The sequence below is a fragment of the Aotus nancymaae genome, unplaced genomic scaffold, assembly GCF_030222135.1.
Source record: "Aotus nancymaae isolate 86718 unplaced genomic scaffold, 86718_ANA_hifiasm-v0.15.2.pri h1tg000079l, whole genome shotgun sequence".
Classification (NCBI taxonomy): Eukaryota; Metazoa; Chordata; class Mammalia; order Primates; family Aotidae; genus Aotus; species Aotus nancymaae.
Window position 1 is genome coordinate 21,236,563 of NW_026988494.1, and position 24,182 is coordinate 21,260,744.

The 24,182-nt window shown below is 52.2% G+C and overlaps 1 protein-coding gene across 3 annotated transcripts in view; it reads right to left on the bottom strand.

Annotated features, from left to right (window-relative positions):
- The window catches only part of PEBP4 (phosphatidylethanolamine binding protein 4), a 216,608-nt gene that overhangs the window by 44,943 nt on the left and 147,483 nt on the right, over positions 1–24,182 (bottom strand). The window lies entirely within an intron of this gene.

Below are 24,182 nucleotides of genomic sequence, written 5' to 3' on the forward strand. Positions count from 1 at the left end.
TACCCGGGGAATACCCAGTCCTCTTGAGTCCTGGCTCCTTGTCAAGTGAAACATTAGAGAAGGACAGCCCTTTTTTTTTTTTTTCTGAACAAAGGATGGACTGGAGTAAGCGCTCCCCATAATAATGAAAGCGATCATGTACTGAGTGCCTTTTGCGTTTGCATACCGGGCGCTGTGCTGGACCTTCATGAACCTTGGCGCCCATCCTCTCAACAACCCTCTGCCACTGGGAGGGGTGGAGGTGCCCGCTCTGTCTCAGAGTTGTGGGGCTGGAGCTGGGGTGAGAACTGGCTGGAATCAGTGGTCCTGCCTTCTCCGTGCCCCACCATCTCCCCGGGAGCCCAGCTCTGCCACAGGTTCAAGTTGCAGTATGATACCCAGGTCGAGGGGCTTTGAGATCTTCATTCCTTTCTTTTTGAGAAATACAGAGAGAAGCAACTGGTTCCTCGAGAAGACCCCATCACCACTCAGCTATGGAGACTTGGAGTGCTCCCCTTCTGCATACCTGTGCCTTCTCATAGATGGTTCTGAAGGGCTCAACTGGGAACAGGTGACACAGAGCTCAAGGCAGTGTCTCAGTGTTTGCTCATTTCTGCACCCCCTGGCATCTGTGTGTGCCCTTCCTCTATCAGACAGCACTTCTGTCACTTGTCTCCTGGTAAACTTCTATTTAGTCCTTTAAAATGCAGCTCAGATATCACCTCCTCTGAGAAGCCTTCCAAGACTACCCAGGCAGTTAGTACTTTCCTCTTCTACCTTCAGGCATTTTGATTGTGCTCCTACCATTGCACTATTTTCAGGAACAAACATCATTTGAGCACTTATTACACCCTAAGCTTTGCGCTAGGCACCTCACTGCATTATCTCACTGAATAGTTACAAACCTATGAGGTGGTTGTTCTTATCCCCATTTTATAGACAGAGAAACTGAGGCTTAGAGCAGCTAAATCACCTGGCCAAGGTCACCTGGCTGCTGAGTGTTAAGACTGGGACGTGAACTTAGGCAGTTTGACTCCAGTGCCCTCCCTCCCAACCACTAAATTATTTTGCCTCCCTTACATGACTTAAAATTGCCCCAAACAGGAGGCTGAGGCAGGAGAATTGCCTGAACGCAGGAGGCGGAGGTTGCAGTGAGCCGAGATCGCGCCATTGCACTCCAGCCTGGGTAACAAGAGCAAAACTCTATCTCAAAAAAAAAAAATTGCCCCAAACTGTAATTATACGTTTATGGGTCTGGTAAATGCCTCACAAGCAGAGACCATGACTTACTTATCTTTGCTGCCCTAGAATGTAGCACATAGTACAATGCATACAGTAGGTGCTGGGTGGATGCATATGGGATGAACACCAAATGAAGGGACTTGAGGCTGCTGATAGAAGGTGGGTGGCTGAGGCCAGAGAAAGGAAGATGGCAGGGGGGCAGTTGAGTGGACTCTGTGTGTGTGTGTGTGTGTGTGTGTGTGTGTGTGTGTGTGTGTGTGTGTGTGGTGGGTATGGGGAGAAGGCTCTGGAGGCCTGGGAAGGAAGGTAGTTCCTACAGGGCCTGTGCCATGCCATTTTGGAATCACCAGCCTACTACCTAGTAAGCATCTTCAAAATGCTAGGAAGTGCTTCAGACATGGGCATTCTACGTCCACAATAAAAGAAGGCTTGTTCAAATCCCTAGGCAATGCACGTAGGAATTGCCTAGACCTCAATCCTTGTAGGATGAACTCTGGGAAAGGTTCCCCCTGAAGGTGAGGTCTGGATCACGTGACCTTGAACATAACTCTGAGCCTTGCTGGCATTCTTTGGGTCTAGGGTGTTCAAGGAGGTTTCGTGCACAGATTTCCCTGTGCATTGGTCCTCTCTTGAACCGTGTGACTCTGTCACAGCAGCCTGGGTTCCAAAGAAAGTGAGCTCTAGGGCAAGCGGGGAGCCACACATCAGATCTCCATCTCCTCCTGGCCCTCTCTGCCCATGACCCACAGAAGGTGGGACCCTGCCACCTCCCAAAGCCTGGAGCCTCCCCAGCAAGCACAGGTGGGCTGTGAGGTCATGCTTCCCAGACCTGAAAAGAGACAGCTGTCATGTCTTGCAGGTGGGCCTGCCCTGGGGAGCAGTGGGGTGGGCTGCGTGTGTGTGAATACCTCTAGCCTTATTCACAGTCCCCTCTGGGGGTCAGGGGCACCCCTTGATGCCAACCGGAAAGTACTTATCTTGCCCGGAAGAGGTCCAAAGCGTGTGTGGCTGCTGACATGGCGAGGGAAGGCTAGGGGGAGGCGGGGGAGGCGGGGAGAGCGCGAAGACCCCCCTGCAAGCTGTATTCATACAAAATGCATTTCCCAACGTATCCCTCTGGCCTGTCGGAGCCCCTTCTGCTCACTGCTCTGTTTATACATGATAGACAACTAATTAACATCCAAACCTCTTGAAAGGTCTTTTCAGAGGTAATGTTCTGACAGATTATGTCAGCAAGGAGCACTGATTTGTCTAAGCATGGATCACATTGTTTCAGATTGAATGAGGTGAATATTAAACTGCTTTAAATGTACTCTTCATAAAGTACTAATTACACACTCCCAAGGGAGAACAGCCAAGGAATACTAAACAGCAGAGAAGTCAACAGAGGGTTCTTTTTATAGTATGTTGCTGGGCTCTGTGTTTTTCTGTCTCCTTCTTTCTCGCTCTCTCTCTTTCTCTCTTTTTTTTTTTTACAGTAAAATCACAGCACGCTAAAGAATACACATTTATAGCACAATGCTTCTCATCTAATTATATGGCAATCATTAGTTTTAAGCTGGATGCATTATATTTTCTTTGATATATTATGCCTAAGGCATAACTCTGCATTTATTGTTGCTACTGGCAGATTTTAGCTCCCCACCCAAGCCCCCTTTTCCAAGCCCCAACTCCTCTCTGCCCCCCACCTTTCGACAAATTATTTAACCCCTATGCTAGTTTGCTTATTGTCTCAGAAAAAAAAAATCACAATTTAAACTGGCAAAAAAATGGAAAACAATACACCCTTCATTAATTTAAAGAAAAGAAATCACATGTGTTCTGGGGAGCTGTGTAATTTTTATTAACCAGGTGATGTCCTGAATACACAATTTCTACCTCCCACCCCAGTGAATTTCCTTTGCAACAAATTTCACCAGATCACACTGAATTCCCTCTTGGCTGAGCCTCCTTGTCCCTCAGGGAAAGAGATATTTATATGAATATAAATATATATCTAGAAAAGCAACACAGGGTGGAAAACCATGTGCCAGAGAGCATCCCTTCAAAATGCCTATCCAGAGATGTAGTCAGAATGCTGCTCCATCAGTTTTTCTGGGCCTCTCTGACATTAGCCTTTGCCCATGGTTGAGAAAAAGCAAGGTCAATTTTGAGGTGCCCTAGACTCTCAGATTCTCAGTCCCGAAGGGAGGAAAAGGCCAAGTTCCCTGGGGATGGATGATATTGACCCATCTGGTTTCTTCTTGGTCGGGCCTCCAATTCCCATGCCACTGGAGAGAAGAGAGACTGCAGTTCTCTGAGAGGTAGAATTACTTCTCCGTAAGTGGCAAAGTGGGGTCATGTTCTCCCCTACTGTGACTTTCTTATTCCTCCCCACCCCAAATCATAGAACTCTGGAGTCTTGGGGTTGAAGGCATCAGAAATTTCCTTTGCTCATTGTTTTCTAGCCAAGGAACCCTGGCTGAAAGGGGCTGTCTGTGTCCTTTAACATCACAGGCTGCCTGCGGTCAGAGCTGGACTCCAGCTTCCTGACTCCTGTACCAGTGTCCACTTCAAACAGAGAAGTTCCAAGAAACTCTTCCTACACAAGAATGACCAAGGGCCAAGGAGTAAAATGACAGCAGCAGCATCTTCTCTGAGGGCTGAAAGAAGTCTTTTTTTTTTTTTTTTTTTTTTTTTGAGATGGAGTCTTGCTCTATCTCCCAGGTTAAAGTACAGTGGTAAGATCTCAGCTCACTGCAAACTCTGCCTCCCGGCTTCAAGCAATTCTCCTGCCTCAGTCTTCCAAGTAGCTTGGATTACAGGCACCCACCACCATGCCTAGCTAATTTTTGTATTTTTAGTAGAGACGGGATTTTGCCGTGTTGGCCAGGCTGGTCTCAAACTCCTGACCTCAGGTGATTCACCTGTCTCGGCCTCCCAAAGTGATGGGATTACAGGTGTGAGCCACTGTGCCCCGCCGGAAGAAGTCTTAAACCCCTTGGGTTGCTTCTTGCATCCCACTTCACAATGTCCTTAAGCAAGGACTTGTTCAATCTTGGCTCTGGACACTGCCCCCAACCCCCCATAGTGGTCCTGACATCATTGTGTAGCTCATGGTTTAAAGTAGGAGTTTAAGAGCAGGGAATGCTGGCCCTAGAATGTGCGGCTTCAAATCTGGCACTACCACTTCCCAGATCTCTGACCTTGGCTAAGAGATTGAGCATTTCTTTGCCTCCATTTCCCCTGTATCTATAAAGTGGGAACAATGTGAGTGTCTGCTTCACAGGGAGTTGTGAGGAGGAGACTAGGTAATATGTAAGAGCAGCCCAGCCTACTAGGCGAACTACGGTTAGCTATCATTATTGTTAGAAAGTTCATCTTCTCAAATGAGCTCTTTCTCCCCCAAACAACTACCATGAAAGAACCATCTTACCTCCAAGAACTACCATGGTTCTAGTTCTGCCCGGGGCCCCATAGAACAAGATTAATTTTTCTCCTACATGACTGCTTTCAACTATTTCATTCATTCATTGCACAGCTTTTGCTAGGTGGCCCCTGCCTGCTGGGTACGTAGTGCCAGGTGTGGAGAGAGCCACGAACAAGACCTGGTCCCTGCTCTCAAGAGCCCACACTCCAGAAGGACGTGTAATTTGTCTTTGGAGCTTCTCTTCCCCAGGGGAAATCCTCATCAGTTTCTTCACATATTGATGTCAAGCCTTTCCTGGCCCATGTTCCTAATGTGAAATCATCCGAGAAATTTACCAAGGATAAAGAAAAAAATGGCAGTGAATCTGGGCTTCCATTACCCAAACATACTCTATAGCACCCATTACTCAGGAGATTGGGATTCTGTTGGGCTGGAATGGGCCCAAGTATGTTGTTTTTTAAAAAAAGCTCTGCACACATGAATCTAATGCACACACACATACACCCTCCGTCCTGAGTAAATGGAGAAGGATATGCTCTTCTCTCCCAGTGCTGATGTCCACCTCTTCCAGGGTCTCTCCTCAAGTCCAGCTTACTCTCTGTGGAGGTGTTATTGGATACTCAAAGGTGCAAACTGCTGACCTGTGAACCCTCCAGAGTGCCCTGAGTTAGCTGGCAGTCCCACTGCCCACCCTGTATGCCAGCCAAAACCCAGAGACCAGGGCTGGCTTAGCAGGCGTGTGAGCAGTGTAGCTGCATAATGCCCTGTGTTTGAAGAACTTCACGTTTTTAGTTTAATGTCCCGTGGTTGCTGCCAAGTTCCTAGTAATTTCATCTTTGAATGTGTTTTCGGTAAGTGAAGTCTGATGGGACAGTGGAACGTGTGGTGGGGATTTGGAGCCTCAGCTGGCTGATGCGTGGTGTTGCTCTGAGGCTGCTGCCACCTTCTGCTCTCTGTGGGAGCCTGGGTGCAGGTGCAGAGTGGAGATAGGGCATACACCCCATGGCATCTTAGAGTGGGACAAACATTGGCTGCTCCTGTCCCCAGCTGGCTACATTCAGTGGATGATTTGGCAGAGGCCTCTCACCCAGCCCCAATCCAGGTTCCAAGCACATCTGGGCATGGAGGTTGCAATCCCTGGGGACACCTCCGGCCATGAGGACCAGTGGGTCACAGAGAAGAGGGGATGTACTTCCCCTGTCCCAGGCAGGGCCAAATCTCCCCGGGTCCTGCAAATCACAGCTCTGCCAGAGACGGAGCCAAGCACTCCTTCTTTTGTATGTACCTCTTCCCATTCCATTGTCCCCGGGTCCTCTTTCCTTTCTTTTTCCTTTCTGTCCTTCTTTCCCTCCCTCCTTCCCTTCCTTCCTTTCTCTCTCTTTCTTTCTCTCCTTCCCTCTCTCTCTGTCTCTCTGTCTCTCTCTCCCCCCTCCCCCCCAGCCGAGACAGCAGATGCGATGTCCAGGCTGGAGTGCAATGGCGCGATCTTAGCTCACTACAACCTCTGCTTCCCGTGTTCAAGTGATTCTCCTGCCTCAGCCTCCTGAGTAGCTGAGACTACAGGTGTGTACCACCACACCCAGCTAATTTTTGTATTTTTAGTAGAGACAGGGTTTCACCATGTTGGTCAGGCTGGTCTTAAACTCCTGACCTCAAGTGATCCGCCCGCCTCTGCCTCCCAAAGTGCTGGTATTACAGGTGTGAGCCGCTGTGCCCAGACTGGGTCCTCAGTTTCTTAAGAACACCTCCTTTTAGGGATGAATATTGTTCCTTGTGAGCCCATGTCTGGATGACTGTAAGCACCTCGGAGGGGCCTCACCTCTGTTCTCTCATCCCTCCCATCATGGATGCTGCCAAAGCTAGCATAATAGAAAACAAATTCAATATTCACATTCTCCTGCTAAAACCCTGTCCACAAGATTCCCCATCTACTCCAGGATAACACAAACCCCATGCTGTGCCCGTCGGTGCCTGCAAGTGTGTGCATAGGTTCTAAGCACCTAACAGGTATTCGCTCCATGCCATGCGTGGGCTCTCTCCACAGCCTGTGGGTCACCACCGTTCACGGGCTTTGCACGTCTCCTTTTCTACACTCGACAACAAAACTGCATTTTATTCATTGTCAAATGCACAGCCTGACGTAGTGCCTGGCACAGTGTGGGTCTCTGATACAAAGTTTGGCGAATTTCCATGCAAGCATTGACCCTCAGCGTTTAAGACCAAGGGAGTAAAGGCATCACAGTGGAATCCAGGCAGTCAGGATGCTGCTTTTGAGGAAGAGCTTTTGCCTCACATCAACAGACACGGACAACCAGCTCCTTGGCCTGACTTGACAGACTCCGTAAACGCATCCTCTTCCCTGCCAAGCCTGCGTCTCCTTCCTCATCCTCACGTCACACCCCTGGCTAGTCTTGTCATGGTGAGGCCACCTGGTGATGAGGATGTGGTGTGGAGGATGTGCTCTTCAGGGTCGGGCAGACCCGGCCATACACGCCTGTGTGACTGTGGGTGGTGAAAGCCCACCGACAGGTCACATGCATCTGGAAAACACCAAAGTGGAAGAAGCTGGCCTTGGGCGATGACCAGTTCATAGATGGCCTCTGACCTCATGGAGCTTGCAGCCCAGTGGTGATACCATAACCCTCTGAGGACTGGCTTTCTCATTCACAAAAGGAGCCTCGGCACACCCATTCCACAGACTGAAATAATGCACCTAAGCTTCATGGCATGGAATAAACACTATGTAATTTCTGAACAGGCGTTCTTCCATAGCCCAAGAGGCGTATCAGGAAGCTGGCCCTTCAGGGTCAGGAACACCTGTGCCCCACCTCTCTGCGAGGATGTGAGCTGGTGCCTGTGACACATCCCTGCACCTGGCTGTGGTGGTAACCAAGAACGGAGCTGTAGGGGCCAGTGGAGGGCATACCAGCATCTCAGGGGCAGCAGCAGCCGGGGCGGGGTGGGGGCATGGAATCCAATACGAAGATGGGTCTTTTTTCTCTCTAATACTTTGCTTCCTGTCCTGGTGTCACTTTTCTCAGCATGGCTTCTCCTTGCTCCTCTTGCTTCCAAATGCTCAGTACTTCCTGGCCACCAGATGGGTCACAGCACAGGCTTTGGAGGAAAAGCCGACTAAGCTCGGCTTACGTGATTGCCTCTGCAGGCTAACAGCTGTGTGGCCTTAGGTGAGTTACGTAACCTCCCCGTGCCTCAGTTTCCTCATGGACAAAGTGGGGGATAATGATACCATCCTCCTTACTTCACTGTGGGGGTCTAGACTGTGCTGTGCAAGTGTCTGGGTGGGGACCTGCTTCCAGTTCCTCTTTGAGCCACGTGAAGGGGCTTTCCGGTTTTAACACATTCTCGCCTGTCAGGAGGACTTGCATTTTCAAAGAGGACACTGGGGCAGCTTCATACAGCACAGTATAGTGACTGCAGCGAAGCTCTGTGGGGAAGCAGTGGGTAGAGGAAGGATATTTTGGGGGGCAGGAAATGGCCTTCCTTGACTTCCAAAGCTACACCACTTAGACTAGGGTTTCTCAGCCTCAAAGCTGGGATGCTCTGGTGTGGGACCAGCAGTTGTGAGCTGGATCACAAGCAAATATATTGCTAATAATAAAGTGCCGCTGTTTTCTAATAATCCCCGCCCCCCCCCCAATTTTTTCTTTGTAAATCAGAGAGAATTCAGGGTTATCCTTATAATGTTGTCACATCCACTGTCATTCCTACGTGATTTCTTGAGTGAGAAAAAGAGGGAGCACCCCGGGGTTGAGAGCAGCCTGGGTGTGGATGCCCCCGGTCATGGATGGCCAGGAGTAAGCAGCAGTAACAAGCCACCACCAGGGAAAAGAACAGAACCGTGAAGGCATTTGGGAAATTGAGCCGCACTAGGTATGCAGCCCAGCGAGGGGAGAGAAGGAACCACTACTTTCTGCAACAGCATAGGCGATTCCTATGCTAGAATACTACGATGCCATTGACACGACGCTCAAGAACACTCCTGATTGACAGTGACAGGAGTCCAGAAAATATCACCTTGTAGGGGGATATGGACAGGGAGGAGGTGTGTAAGAGACTCCTGGGGTGTTGGAAATATTTGCAATCTTGATGTCAGTGGTGGTTACTCAGATAAATAACCATGAAATTGTACGCTTAAGACCTGTGTACTTGATGTATGATGTATGTACTTGTAACTGCATTTGTCTTATTTTTTTTTTTTTTTTTTTGAGATGGAGTCCGGCTCTGTTGCCCAGGCTGGAGTGCAGTGGTGCAATCTTGGCTCCCAGGTTCAAGCGATTCTCCTGCCTCAGCCTCCCAAGTAGCTGGGACTGTAGGCTCCCGCCACCATGCCTAGCTAATTTTTGTATTTCTAGTAGAGACAGGGTTTCGCCATGTTGGCCAGGCTTGTCTCGAACTTGTGACCTCAGGTGATCTGCCTGCCTTGGCCTCCCAAAGTGCTGGGATTGTAGGTGTGAGCCGCTGTGTCTGACTTATAAATTTTTTTTTTTTTTTGAAAAGTACCTTGGAATTCCAGGCAAACACCTACAATGGGTTTTCCTATGGTGTCTGTTGGAAATGCTCTAAATGTTTTAGGGTCTTGGGCAAAGACAGTGGGGTGATGGCAATAATGCAGGAGCCTGAGGGCACTGGGGGCCCTAGCAGGCCATTTCCCGGGAGTGACTGCCCACAAACACTTCTCGGGCCCCTCAGCCCCCCAGTAGATGCCTTTTTGGGGCTGGCATCTCAGCCTTACTAGTGCCAGTGCTTGCAGAGACAGGACCTTCTTTGGATGCCTTATTTCTCCTGGCCACACAGACCCTAGCACAGTGAGAGCATGCATGCTACCACGGCGTGTTGTGAAGCGTTTATTGCCTGCGGCGGTTTGGGGTGCTCATGGGAGCCTCCCAGGAGAGTCTGAGTGAACGAAGCCAAGCAGACGCCCCTATCCCCTGCCAATCCAAGGCCCCACGATGCTGAGGTGACAGCTTCTGGGCCTCCCATGTAGAGCTCATTTTATTTGCTTTGTGTGTTACTTTTCACCCAGCCCTTCGGTTGCCAAGGAAACAGTGACGCAGCCTCGGGTGGGGCTTCGGCCCAGTCAATACGGAGCCTTTTGAGGCAATGGTTCAGGGAGGCCAGCAGGGTGCTGGGGAGGGTGGCACAGAGGTAGGGGGTGGGTCAGGGCAGGATGGGGAGGGGAGTGGGGGCGGGCTTGTTGTTGGCCCGAAGACAGTGCTACCAGGAGGCAGCGTTCCACTCGGAGGCTCAGGAGACCCTCCCTTGGCTATGTCACCAACAGATATGAGGCAGAAGGTTCTAGATGCTGAGGGAACCACCCTTTCCCATCCTGGTGTGTGTGTGGCCTGGGACAGTTGCTTCAGGGCTCCGCCAGATGTCACGCCTCTGCAGACCTCAGTCACACCAGGAGCTGGGCAGAGTGGGTTTCTGGGGGCTGAGAGCATTTGTGGACATTTGGGGAGGGGTTCAGCTGGAAACTAAGGTCTAGGCGGATCCTTTTGGTGTGAGAAGCAGCTCCTGTGTCCCCCAGGGATGATCTCCCTCCCTCTCCACCCTCACATTGCCATCGCCAGTGACAGGGGACCCTTGGGAGCTCCCAGCCAGCTTGGCCTCAGCGCCCCCTCAGCACCCGCTCAGCCTCACACTCCCTGGGCACGACACTGAGGTCGCTCCTGGGTCCTGCCTCCCTCAGGCCCATGCTCTTGGCGCCAACCAAGCAGCCCAAGTTTCCAGGCCGGGAGGCCACCTGAGGTCCGGCCCATGGGGGCTTATCTCAGAGCCTCTTTTTGAAGGCTCCTCCAAAGAGGCAGGGTTCCCATTATGCCTGGTCCCGTCTCAGCAGCTCTGGATGCAGCCTTTCTAGGAAAAATGTGGTAGCTTTTTTCTGAGTTCGGTAAAGATATTCTGAGTTCCATTCTTAACCCTAAGCTGCCCTGCAGCCCGGTGAGTGAGCAAAGACCCTCCCTGCTGTGTGCCTCAGTTTCCCTTCTGAGATCCCTCCTTTCCTGCTGTGTGGAGCCTTTCCCATGTCTTGCCTGCAGCCTAGGGAAGAGTAGAACAGGGCCTTTCCTCAGGCCCCGCCTCCCCACCCATGCCTGTTCTCTGTCATCTCCCCATCACCCAGCCTCTTTCTCCTTTATCACCCTTCCCAGTCACTTATCAAATTCTGTCAGCTCTTCCTTCAAAATGTCGCCAGCATATGTCCCTTCCTTTTTTTAAAAAATAAATTCCATTGTTTTTCTTCATATGAAAGAGAAATATGCTCAGTGTAGAAAATTTAGAAAATACCAATAACCAAAGAGAAAAGAGAAAAGCCACCCATCCTTCCTCCTGCTGTTGCTACAGTCATTATTTTGAGACACGCGAGTCAGTCCCAGCCCGTGCTCAGGAACCTGCACTTCCTCTTTGTTTTGTGACTCCCCTCAGGGTCCCCTGACTCTCTCCTCTTGTCCACTCCACCTCCTTTGCCACTCTAACCTTCTCAAACTCTGCCTTTGAAACGCTTCAGTTTCCTACACGTCAAATTCTGGGCAGCCGTCACCCCCCCGGAAGCAGGTGCCCCTCTGGGTGGAAGGCCAGAGGGTGGCAGGTCTATGGCGGGCACCTTTGTGTGAATGAGGAAGAAGGCTCCTCTTCCTTGGGGCAGAGGAAGCTCTGGGACTTGGTGGGCAGATAGCAGCTGGCTGGCAGCCCCTACCTGCCTCTGCAGCAGAAGCAGTCCACATGGTGGGAGGTGGCCCTGCTAAAACCTGCCCTCTGCCAGGTGGTTGCAAAAGCCTCCCTTATCAATTGCAGCCCCCACTTCCAAAGCACCTATCCTCCCTCACTGCGAGGCCAGGCTGGTCCTTGCTTCTCAGATGCTGTGTGTTCGATCCCCCTCCGGCCTTAGCTGAAGCTGCACCCTGTCCTCCCTCTCCCTACCCTTCCACTGCGCATCCTTGGAGGCCCAGCCCAGGGGTCCAGGCAGGTCCTCTGAGTGAATCTGTGGGTGCGGTGGGGTCTGTGGGGAATTGGAGAGGGCCTGGGGTGGCCAGATCTTCCTACAGCTTATTCAATTGCAACCATGTGATTTTTCAATGTCGCCTGCTCATTCAACTCTTGAAGAGACCCTGCCCAGGCTGAGGGAAGTTATTCCATTTGTCCTCTGAAGATTTCTGTGCCTCCATCCCACCTCTCCTTGATCAGCCCTGCTCCTCACGCAGAGAAGCATGATGTTCACATTGGCAGTTCAGGCTGTGTGGTTTAACGGAAAGCACACACATATCCACACATCCACTCAACATGTATTTATTGAGTGCTTTCACAGGTTTTACAGTAAAAAAAAAAATCTGGGCTGGCCAGGCACAGTGGTTCATGCCTGTAATCTCAGCACTTTGGGAGGCTGAGGTAGGTGGATCACTTGAGGTCAGGAGTTTGAGACCAGCCTGGCCCACATGGTGAAACCCCATCTCTACTAAAAATACAAAATTAGCCAGGCATGGTGTCATGTGCCTGTAATCCCAGCTACTCGGGAGGCTGAGGCAGGAGAATTGCTTGAACCCAGGAGGTGGAGGTTGCAGTGATCCAAGATTATGCCACTGCACTCCAGCCTGGGTGACAGAGTGAGACTCTGTCTCAAAAAAAAAAAAAGAATCTGGGCTTAGCTTCTGATTCTACCACTTGGACAAGTCACTTAAATTTTCCAAGCCTCATTTGCCCACCTATTAAAATGGGATTAAAGTTACTTCTCAACTCACTCACTTGTGAGAAGGCATTGAAATCTGATATGTGAAAGCATTTTGTAAACGGTGCAGCTTGGTGAAATGCCATGAGCATCCCATCACCTTTGTTCAGGGTGTGCTAGTCACACTGAATAGCGTAAGCTGACCCCCATGGTACTGAATACCTACCTATCAGGCATCTGATAAATACTTGTGGATAGTTAATAAAATGCATTGATAGTACCATATCTACCTCCTTCAACAGAGAATTTGTTGGCTGGGCACGGCGGCTCATACCTGCAATCTCAGTACTTTTGAAGGGAGAGGTGGGTGGATCACTTGAAATCTAGAGTTTGAGACCAGCCTGGCCAACATGGTGAAACTTCATTTCTACTAAAAATACAAAAATCAGTTGGGCATGGTGGCACACTCCTCCAGTTCTGGCTACTTGGGAGTCTGAAGCAGGAGAATCACTTGAACCCGGGAGGTGGAGATTGCAGTGAGCTGAGATCGTACCACTGCACTCCAGCCTGGGCGACAGAGTGAGACTCCATCTCAAAAAAGGAAAGAATAAAAAGAATTTGTTTAGATTATAATAAAACCATATGTGATGAGATAATAATAATATTGATAATGCTAAGTAATCATTGGATGGAACTCTGACTCCATGCTTGGCACCATTCAGGTAGAAGGTGGGGCTTGACTCCAGAGGCAGGGCTCAGACACTGGACCAAATTGAGGACTAGCTAAAACAGGGATGGGGTGGAAGCTGCTTTCCATAAGACACACCCACCAACATGCCATGTCAGTTTACCATTGCCATGGCAACACCCGGGTGTTACCACCCCTTTCCATGGCAATGGCCTGGCCACCCAAAAGCTACCACATTTTCCCTAGAAATTTCTGCATCGACTGCCCCTTAATCTATGTGTAATTAAAATAGGTATAAATATGACTGCAAAGCTGCCCTGAGCTGCTATTCTCACTCTCAGCACAGTGCCTATGGGGTAGCCCTGCTCTGCGGGAGCAGTCACGGAGCGGTCGTGCTGCCAGAGTTGTAACACTGCCACATCAATAAAGCTGTTTTCTTCTGCCCTACCACTGTCCCCTCTTGAATTCTTTCCAGGGTGAAGCCAAGAACCCTTGCAGGCTAAGCCCCAGGTTAGGGTCCACCTGCCCTGAATCACTGTGATAAGAGCCTTTGTAATCACTGCCTCATTTAACCTTCAAAATAAGTTTACAAAGAAGGCACTGTTGTTACCCTATTACATAGATGAGAAAACCGAGGCTTAGTGCAATTAAGTGACTTCTCCTGGCTGGTGAGAGGTCTGGGTAGGAGAGGGAGCAGGGAAATAACTGGACATGGTGCATCAAGGCTTTGGGATAATGCTGCATATGCTAAGGCATCTAGAAGAGTCCCAGGCGGACTGTAAGCACTCACTAACTCATACTAATTATTCCTGGGTTCCATGCCCATTATATACCTTATTTAATTTAATCAAATCCTCAAAACAACCTTGTGGGGTAGGGCAGGTATTCTCTCTCTCTCTCTGTTTTTTTTTTTTTTCTGGAGACAAGGTCTTGTTCTGTCATCCAGGCTGGAGTACAGTGGTGTGATCATAGCTCATTGCAGCCTCCAACTCCTGGCCTCAATTGATCCTACTGTCTTGGCCTCCCAAAGTAGGCATTCTTATGTCCATTTCCAAATGAGGAAGCCAGCTATCAGAGATTCAGTACATCTGCCCAGGCCACAGAGCTGTGAACTGAGAGGCTGGCCTAGGACCCAGGCCCTACTGTCTTCTCTCTCTGAAGGTCAGCTATCTGGGGCCCACAAACCTTTTCTTAGACAAATAGGAAAGATTCTGCTTCCCGTGACATTGCTGGCCTTACTTCTGTGGGCCTCTTAGCTGGAAGATCCTTGTGAAGGCCTTCAAGGCAGCCTCCACCAGAACCCACCTGCCTCAGAAATACCTGTGCAGTCTCGGCTGCTGTGAGCTGGGCTCTCAAAGCTAACAGGGGCCTCTCTTTAAACTTCAAAGGAACAAAGACTTATAGAACCCATCTTGGCCTTCCCCACCCCCTACCCCTCTTTCCCTTCCAAAGAAAAATGAAAGAATCTGATAATTACTTCTATCTACCACCCAACTGTACTAATTACCAACCTATTTCTTCACAGTGTGACAGACACCAGCTCTGGAAAACACATAGAGATAAATTAGCACTAATTGGTTTTCCTCTGGCTGTTTGAATTAGTATTTAAAGCTCCAATTACAAAGCAGAATAATTGCTATTAATGTCCTATCGCAGCACAAAAGGCAGTTCACTCAAGAACCAGCCCAGGTGTATTATTGCTCTGATTACAGCATATTTAACCTGGCTCGTTAAGAGGGAGACACAGGGGACAGTTTCAATATGGCGGACAGGCCACTTCTTGCAGGGCACAAAGCTGGAGGAAACCTGTGACCCAGGGAAGAAAGGCGGGGAGGGAGGCAGGGAGATGAGGGGATGGGGAAGCTGGGCCTGGAAGACTGTGGGATTTCTCAGCAGGGTCTCTTCCTGCGGCTCTCACTGTCTCCCAGGGGCCTTTGCCTGGGCCGGCCTACCGCTCTCCCTACAGAACCAGCTACCTGCTCACACCCCAAGCCAGCAAAGTCATCTGCAGGCCCTCCTGGCCCCTCAGGGGGTACTCAGGAGGGAGGCTGCTGCCCAATGTTGGCATCGGGCTTGTCACCAGGGAGCAGGTGGGGGGGTCTGCCCTCCAGCCACACCTCTGCTCCCTCGGGGGCCTCAGCCGGGGTCTTCAGGATGCAAGGTTGCTCGCTGTTCATACTGTTGAAGTTCTCACTTTACCTCCTCCACCCTTTTGCATCTTGTTCCTCTACCAGGGACCTTCCCTGTTCTGACCAGAGGATGATGGGAGAGTTGGGGAGAAGGTGAGCTCTGTGCTGTCCCCTTAACGGGTGCTGTACACGGTGGTTGGGGGGCGGGTAGAGAGCCCTGGCCATCCCACTCACAGGCCAGATGGCAAGTCCTCCAACCTCCAAGGGACTCGGTGTCTTCAACTATAAAACAGGCACCACAGCCTCCCTCTTGCTGGCTTCATGGAGCCGTGAGGTTCAAACGAGGATGGAGGAATGTGCTCTGTGGATCACAGCATGCTGCTCCTGAAGGAAGGAGGCCAGTGCTTGAACTGGATCTGCCTCTTGCTGCTCCTTTCTTTGCTCTCATCTTCCCTTTCAATCCCTTTCCTTCCTCTTCTTTGTCTCTTTCTCTACTTCCACTTCCTCCCTTCCTTTCGGGGCATCTGCATCTCACATGTCTCCCCATTCACGCTAGGATGTTAAGGACTCAATGAGTTACCCTTTCCTAGAGCAGCTGCGTTTAAGAAGGGAGGGCTATGTTTAACCCAAAGAAATGAGTCACTAATGGTGAACTTTCAGGCAAACTGAGATGATATTTTGTGGGGGAGAGGGAGGATGTCACAGCGCTCTTAAGAGCCCCATAGGCAGCTGTCTACTCACTGACACACAGGTTTGGCACAAGCCTGTGCCAGGCTCAATTTTAGCCAGGGAGGGAAGGAGGCCCCACAGGGAGGAGGCAGCAAGAGAAAAATCACCAATGGGGGTGGGGGCCGAGGTCCCCCGACACACCTCGCTGAAGTTGCTGAGCCTGGATGTCGAGGTCATGACATGAGGCTTGGGGGACTCCCATCCTGGAGGTGCAGACAGGGAGCCACTCTGGCCCAGGGGTGTCCCCACCAGGATGGGCTGCTGTGTCCTGGCCGTACCCCATCCTGTCCTAAGTCCAGCCTCCCCTTGCCTGTCAGTGCCTCTGCCTCTTGTCCGATTTCCTTCTCCTATTGCCATATGGAAGTAACCAATCTGACTTTCCCCACCAGGTTGGGCTGTCCCCACCAGGATGGGCTGCTGTGTCCTGGCCATACCCCATCCTGTCCTAAGTCCAGCCTCCCCTTGCCTGTCAGTGCCTCTGCCTCTTGTCTGATTTCCTTCTCCTATTGCCATATGGAAGTAACCAATCTGACTTTCCCCACCAGGATGGGCTGCTGTGTCCTGGCCATACCCCATCCTGTCCTAAGTCCAGCCTCCCCTTGCCTGTCAGTGCCTCTGCCTCTTGTCTGATTTCCTTCTCCTATTGCCATATGGAAGTAACCAATCTGACTTTCCCATGGTCTTCTCGGTCCGTTTCATCCCTTTTAGGTCCCTTGTCCTCCTGTGCCCTCCAGCCTCTCCCTAGCTCTTCCCCAGGAACCCCTCTTTCCTTGGTCCTGCCAGGTCCTGGGTGCCACCTTCCTGGAGAGATGGCACAAGGCAAAGGGCAAGGAGGTGACCGTGGAGCGAGACCCAGGTTCCATCCAGCTCTGTGTTAAGTTAGCCGTGTGATACATTTTCCTTCACCTCTCTGGCCTCAGTTTCCCCACCTGTACCACAAGACATGGGTCCCCAGGTCTCTTCTAAGGCCATGTTCTAGGTTTTAGGGCTCCCCTCTCTTCCTTCTCCATACCAACCGGCCCCTTATACCCAAGAAACCTGCCTCTCTCAGCAGCAACCTTCAGGGACCCTGGAGCCCCAGAGTGTCTGATGAGGGGATTGCTGAGGTGGGCAATGGGAAGGCCATCAGGGCCCATCTGCCAGGGAGAAGCCTCTGGGTGGTCTCTGCTGGGTGGGCCCAGCTGTCGAGGCCCAGGCAAGGAGCGGCCTTGCCAACCAATCCCTCCTTTACAACCATGCCGGGAGGGGTGTGCAGGGGCCCGTGGGTGGTGTTCACGTATGGAGGGGGGGATTTCTTTTTAAGAGACAAGGTGGGTGGAATGGGGGAAGCCAGCTGGCTGTGGGCTCTATTTCTACTGACAAGGCTTTACCCTGTAGGTGTGAGGAATTCCAATTAAATATGCAGCCTATTTGTCTGTGTGTGGGAGAGGGTTTGCTGGGAAGGAGGGGGACGGAGGCAGCGTCTCTGCGGCATACCAGCAAACCAGAAATTAGCTCCGTTCATCACAGGCACACGGGGCTTCCCTCAGCCCTCCTGTGCACTCACAGGAGGCTTGAGGAGACAGACAGAGGAAGCGAGAGAGAGGTTGGGGAGGCGGGTTCTCCAGGCTGGAAGGGCTTCCGGAATCTCTGAGTGGGCAGGAAGGATTGCCCGACTCCTTGGCTCTTGGGGGGGTTTCCCGTTCTGGAGGCGCCGGCAGTGAGCTTCTCCGGGCCATCTGTCCCTACCAGGGATGGCCAGGGTGGTCTGGGCTCACCCCTGGAACAATGGGGGGCTGCGATGCACACAGAGGGGTGTCGCCAACCGGAGAGGCAGGTGGTCTGCGGCCGGCGCTGCCCGGGGCAGGCACCATTACCTCTGCAGTGCCCCGGGGATCACTGGGACCCTCCTCTTCTTTATCTCTATGCCAAAGTAACACTTGGAAAGCCTCATGAGGGGGCAGCAGTTTCTCTGAAGAACAGAATCCTGAGATGCTGACACCGGTGCTCACATCCTTCCTAGCAGGGAGATTATGCCAAGGCATTTTGGGGGTGCATGGGTCTCCAGAAGCTAACCCTTTCCTTTCCCCTTTCTTTATCTCTCTTTTTCCTCATAGATGAGATTTGGCAGAAAACATGAAAGTTCTCCAGGGCACAGAAGCCAATCTATATTGATGCTAATAGATTCAGTCTTTCAACAGTAAAATTACTTGGTTTTGGGGAGCCTTCCATGGTGCCTGGCCTGTGAGTCCCTTAAACCTCAGTGTTGATGGCTGCAGGGTCTGTGGGCCCCCTGTTTCCCCATCGGCCTTGCTCTCAGCCTTCAAACCGCTGGTCTTTGGCTCTGGCTGCCACTCTGTCTTCTTGCCGCCTCCTCCCACGAGTTTCTCCATCAGCCGAATCCTCTCTGCATTCCTGCTTATCTTTTCTTGATGCTGTTTCTCTCCCTATCTGCAAACACTGATTCCTCCCTATCTCTAATTCCACCATCAATTCCCCAACGATTAAAACATAATCACTCATTGACTTAAGAAGCTAAGTGGCTTGATATGGATGGGAGAAGGAGAATGGTCAGCCATTTTTTCCTGATCCAGGCATCTGAGATACGGGTCAACGAATCCCATGCCAGCTGACTCCTCCTCCTCAGAGCAGCCCCGAAGTGGGGCCTGCAGAGCTGGGAGGTGGTTGGCACATGGCCTCATATCATTAGCCAGACTGGCCTGAAGGATGGCATTGGGGTACAACCAGGGCAGCTTGTGATGGGTCCTGCGGGGGCAGGCTTGGATAGGGACAGCAGAAGGGCACTGGTCAGAATGGTGGGTTGGGGCAGAGAAGCACCAGCTGAGGTCCGGAGGGAGAGTGCTACAGAGGAGGCGAGTGTGCAGAGAAGCAGGTGCTGCGGGCCAGAGGAGGAGGAGGGAGGGCGCTGTCCCCTTCCTCACCTTCCCTGATTTCCCTTTCATTCTCCTTCCCCTCAGGTCCCCCCCCCCCGCCCCCCGCACCGTTCCCCTCCTCTACTCCTCCATTTCCCTCACTTCCCCCATCTGCACCATCTCTCACATTTACAGTGTGGAAGAGGAGGCTGAGGCTACCCCAGGAGAACTTGCTGGGATGGAGAAGACAAGACCACAGTGGACAGGCTGTTGGGTGGGGCCCTTCTAGGCTGTGACAGTGACCTGAGCTGGAGCCCAGGGTGGTCCTGGCCTGGAGTATAAGAGGGGCAGTGGGGAGGGGGAAACGCAACACTGAGACCCTGGAGACGAGCTGGCTTCAACTGGGGCCACATGGACAGGACCTCCGGGTGACAGCCTGAGGTGGCCAGGACGCTCACCCACTGGCTGCCAGTCTGCCCTAGCTCTGTCGGGTGCAGGGTTCTCTTCTCACTCAGCCTGCACCACACTCCTGGTGCCCCAGCGCCGGGGGTGGCGGGCACTGGGAAATGTTATGAATGGCAGAGCTGCTCCGAGCCCCCAGCCTTCCTCTTGAGGGGGAGGAGAGAATCCGACCATGAGGTATTTTCCTGGCGCTAAGGATAACCTTGTAGGAGGCAGAGGGAATCCAATTAGACATGCAAGGCTGGGGAGGCTGAGGGCGTGTGGGAGAAGGCTGCTTTTCACTTTCTGGCTTCCCCGCGCCCTCAATGAGAAATTATAGCTTGGCTCCTTCATTACAGCCCCCCTCCACTCTCCTCTTTCCTTTCCCAGGGCCGTCATCACACGCAGCTTTCCCCACCACCAGCCCCAGCACAGAGTGGGAAACAGAGTCCCACAGCCATGGGACCCTTGAGGCAGCAGCACTCCCCGGTAGTGCCACCACGAGTTCCTTCTTCTCGCTAGTTGCCCCAGGAATTTGAGGGAGGCTGCCTCCGGTACCCCTGGAATTGGCTGCCCATCTACACCTGCCTCTCCTGCTTGTCCTGAGCTTATCTGAGCTCTGCAGTGATTGTCCATCTGGCCCCTCTGTGCTTGGACTCAGCGGCACAGGTAAAGCAGCAAATGACTTCATTCCCCCCAGACCCAAAGTCCCCAACTGCCCCCGGCCCACAAATCTATAAGCTTCCATGTGAGGCTGGATCCTGTTGCCTCGAAGACGACCCAGTCAGTCCTCTTTAGAGGCAGTTATGGGGAGACACAGCATGAACTTTTTCTTTTTTTTGAGATGGAGTTTTGCTCTTGTTTCCCAGGCTGGAGTGCAGTGGCGCTATCTTGGCTCACTGCAACCTCCGCCTCCCGGGTTCGAGCGATAACTTGGACAGGCTCCTGGGCCTTCTTGGGCCCTCACCAAGCACGCCCACTGATAGCAACTGCTCCACCCAAGATGCTTTTCCTGCCTTCCTGTTGTCCCTGTTTCCCTCCCCTGTGATCCGGGGATGGGAACGAGGCTTCTGCTGATGGAGCGCGCCCGGGGCCACCCTGTGTTCTGGGATGCACAGGCCTAAGTGGAGCGCTCCCCAGCAAAGCCTCCTGGGAGAAGGTTCTAGGTGTGTTATCTCGTGGGTGCTGGGCTCCCAGATGGCTCCCTGCCTTCCTTCTTGCCCTATCCTGGCCTTCTGTCCTTGTTCTGCTGAGGCCCTCTGAAGGGGGCTTTTTCAGGGAAAGCAAAGTCCTTAGCCAGTTGGAGTGCCCTCGACAGTCAGGGGCTGCAGCCGCCAGGGCTGGCTCCTCTGCCACGCTGTCGAAGGCTGTCCTGAGAGGTGTGAGGAACTCCAATTAAGCACTCAGCCCGTCTGCCTGCGTGGGGAGCCTGGGCTGCGGGGGAGGCGGTGACTAAGCCTCACAAGCTCAGATCGAGGCCCTGGGGAGTAGGTGGTGGGAAGGCGGGTGGAGGAGGCGGGGGAGGAGGGGGATGGGGTTTCCTTGCCAAGTCAGCTGGCTTGCTGTGATGGTGCCCAGAGGAGGGTTTGGGATCCTGTGAAGGAAAAGTCATGGGGACACTGGCTGACTATAGAAGGATGGAGTCCTCATGGGGTTCAAGGTGCCCCATATTTGGACTCACCTCATGTTTTCCAAAAATCTCTGATGTAACAGGCCTGTGTGCTCCCCACAACCCCAAGGCAGCTGTTAATGGTCTCAGTTTACACATAAAGAATCTGAGCTGCAGGGAAATAACTGACTTGTCAAAGGTCACTGGCCCAGGTGGTGGTCAAGGCAGAGGTCCCACACCAAGGCCACTGAGTTTTTTCGGAGGTCTTCAGGCAAAGAGCTCTAAGGGTCTTTAGCAGAGCATCTGGGTCCCAGGTCACACACGTCCCCACCCACCCCCCATTATATGGAGAGAATGAAGAGCCCAGGGAGAGAGCTGGGCTGGTCCCCTGGTCCCCCAACTCTATGTCCCACCAACAAGAAGAGTTCTTTGGAAGGCTGGGTGGTGTCTCCACTGGGAATGCTCATTCATTTGGCCCATATCTATGAACCATGGATATGGCGCCCTGAGCACCGTGTTTATCATGGGGAAGGGTGAGAAAAGTCAGGTCTGGAAGAGGAGACACTCAGCGGGGCTTTGAGTATGCGCATACAGAAGGTGATTGGCTATTTTCCAAGAACAAATGAGAGGAAACAGGGCGGAAACCATCACATGGGCCACTTAGATTGGACACACAAACACTTTGGAGGGGATGGCTGCTCAGGAGTTTGCCAGGGAGAGTTAAAAGTAGCATGGATTCCTAGGCATCTTGCCTTTTAAAATGTCTTTCTCTCTCTCTCTCTCCGTTTCTTGTTTTTTTTTTGAGACAGGTTCTCACTTTGTCACACAGACTGGAGTGCAGTGGAATGATCACGGCTCACTGCAACCTCTACCTCCCTGGCTCAGGTGATCCTCCCACCTCAGCCTCCAAGTAGCTGGGATCACAGGTGCTGGGACCACAGGCACACACTATCACGGCCAGCCAATTTTTGTATTTTTTGTAGAGATAGGGTTCTCCGTGTTGTTCAGGCCGGTCTCAAACTCCTACCTCAAGCAATCTGCCCACCTTGGCCTCCCAAAGTGCTGGGATTACAGTTGTGAATCACCGTGCCTGGCCCTTTTAAAAATCTTGAGGCAGGAGAAGAATTACAGTTTCCTTCCTCACTCAGGCCTGGGTTGATTTCACTGATTACTGAAGCTGTTTCTCGACCTTTTCAATAACTTTTTGAGGCTCGGAGTAGCTCATACCTTGAGGTTCATTTGTCCAGGGCACCCTACCAGATCCTCTCCCCTCCCTAAGGATGCATAGTAGGGAGAACCTCCCCGGGGGAGCCAGGCACATTTGCCTTTCTGCCTGAACCACAGATGAGGGTTTTGGGGGCTACGACTTCGCATGGATCCTTTGCAGTTCCACAGTGCTGTGGGCTGCTCGCCAGAGGATGCCTCCTGGGGAAACAGGAGGAAAGCTGGGGTGGGAGTTATAAGGCCTGAAGGCATTGACACCCCTGCCACACACCCACCAGGAAGAAAAGGGGTCTGAAAAGAATGTGGATGAAGGGCACTAAAGTGTTGGCTGGACCCCTCTGATACGGAGGGAGTCTAACAGTCTCAGGTCTTCCCTTCTGTAAAAGGATGAGAGGGTCTCTAGGACTCCTCTGGCTATGGGGAAAGGAAACTAACATTTTCTGGGGGCTTCCCACGTGTTGCCTGGTGCCCTGAACTGCACAGGTGGTCTTTCTTAGTTACTCACCCCAACAGCCTTGTAAGGTAGATGCTATCTCCGGTCTCCAGCTAAGGAAACTGGCCAAAGAGACTCCCTAACTCATGAAGACAGCACAGTCAGCAAGCAGCAGCGTCGGGGCTCAGATCTGAAACTCTTCGTCTTTGAAGAGGATGGTGCCCGACTGTGGGATGGCAAACGACCCTTTGCCCCCTGCCGGACTGACCCCAAGTGCCCTGTTCAGAGCAGAGGTGACAGAACCTTTGGGGGCAGGCCCCAGCACCTCCTTGTTGGTACCCTGTCCTGCCCACCACATTTGGATGCCCTCGGCAGTGAAAACCCCACTTGGGGCCAGCCCTGCCTCACAGTCCTGTGGAGGAGTAGGGAGTTCCGGGAGAGCCGGAGGGGGAAGGGGCTGGTGGAAACTCCCCGAGGCAGCAGGCAACCGGGGCTGGGAGTGGGGAGGAGGGACACGGGGGTGGGCTCCAGGCTTTTCCCCACACTTCCTCAGGGATCGCTTTACATAACCAGGGCTGCTTAGTCACTGCTTTTTACTTTTTTTTTGGAAACAATTTTCTCAGCATCACAGCTCCCGTCTCCATCCCTTACTAGTCACCGGTGCTAGGGAAGTCCCTTTTCTCCCGTTCCCTAGGCAACCCAGCACATTTGCCTTTCAAATGATCCAAGGCCTGGGCAGGGGTAGGAGTTCCCTCCCCCTGTACCCAGGCCTCCCACACAGCCACTCCTGCCTCAGTGGGCTATGTCATGTGGCCCAGCCGCCCGAAGACATCTGGGGAAACCAGACTCCTCGCCTGGCCTCCGCCCCCATCCCAGACCCTCACATGTTTGGTCTTTGAGTGTGGCTCAGGCTCAGGGGCCCCAGCTCATGGCTGGAGGTGCCCATGTTGGACTTCAGACATGGCAGGCTCTCCTCCTTTCTCTCTGGGGAAGACGGGGAGCCGGCCAGGCATCTTCTGGAGGTGACAGAGCTGGGCCTCTCTCAGCAAGGCCCAGGAAACTCGGGGGGCTGAAGCCACCCACTCTCCCGCCACATCCTAAGAAACAGGCCCTGCCGACCTTAGTTCCCCCTCCTTAATCTCAGCAGCTATGGTGGCCGATAGGACCTGGAATTCCGTCTTGTTCCTTCAGTTGTTCTGTGGCTTTCTCACTATTGCTCGTGGAAGCCTTGACTGGACAGAGGTGTCCAAGTGCTTGGGAAACAGAGACTTGAGATGGGAGTGAGGATGGGTGGGGGAGAGGTCTCTCGAGCTGGGTGCCAGAAACACTGGACAGAGACTGGATGGACCCTTATACACGCCCCTTTAAAAGGCCATAATGTTGATCTGAGTGATACAAGGCGCCTTACCAGTGGCTTAATAACTATGAATTAAGAGCAATCATGTGAGCTGTAAAAATAGAGTACTGCAAACTCACAGAGCACGTGGGAACCTCTCCCTCATTCATTCAGCACATACTGTTCAGCACCTACTCTGTGCTAAGCTTGGTGCGAGTCCTTGAGAAACCATCAGATCCAGACCTCTGCCTTCTGGGGCGTGAAAATACGTGACCCATCCATCAGAGAGTGTCAGGGAACTGACATTTTTAAAAGGTCAATGGACCACAGACAGAAAGAGAAAGTCTCATCTGTGCACGAGGGGGAGGGGTGGGCAGGGGAGGGGAGCTAATGAAGAAAAGAGACTCCTAGAATGTCTTCTTCAAGCAGG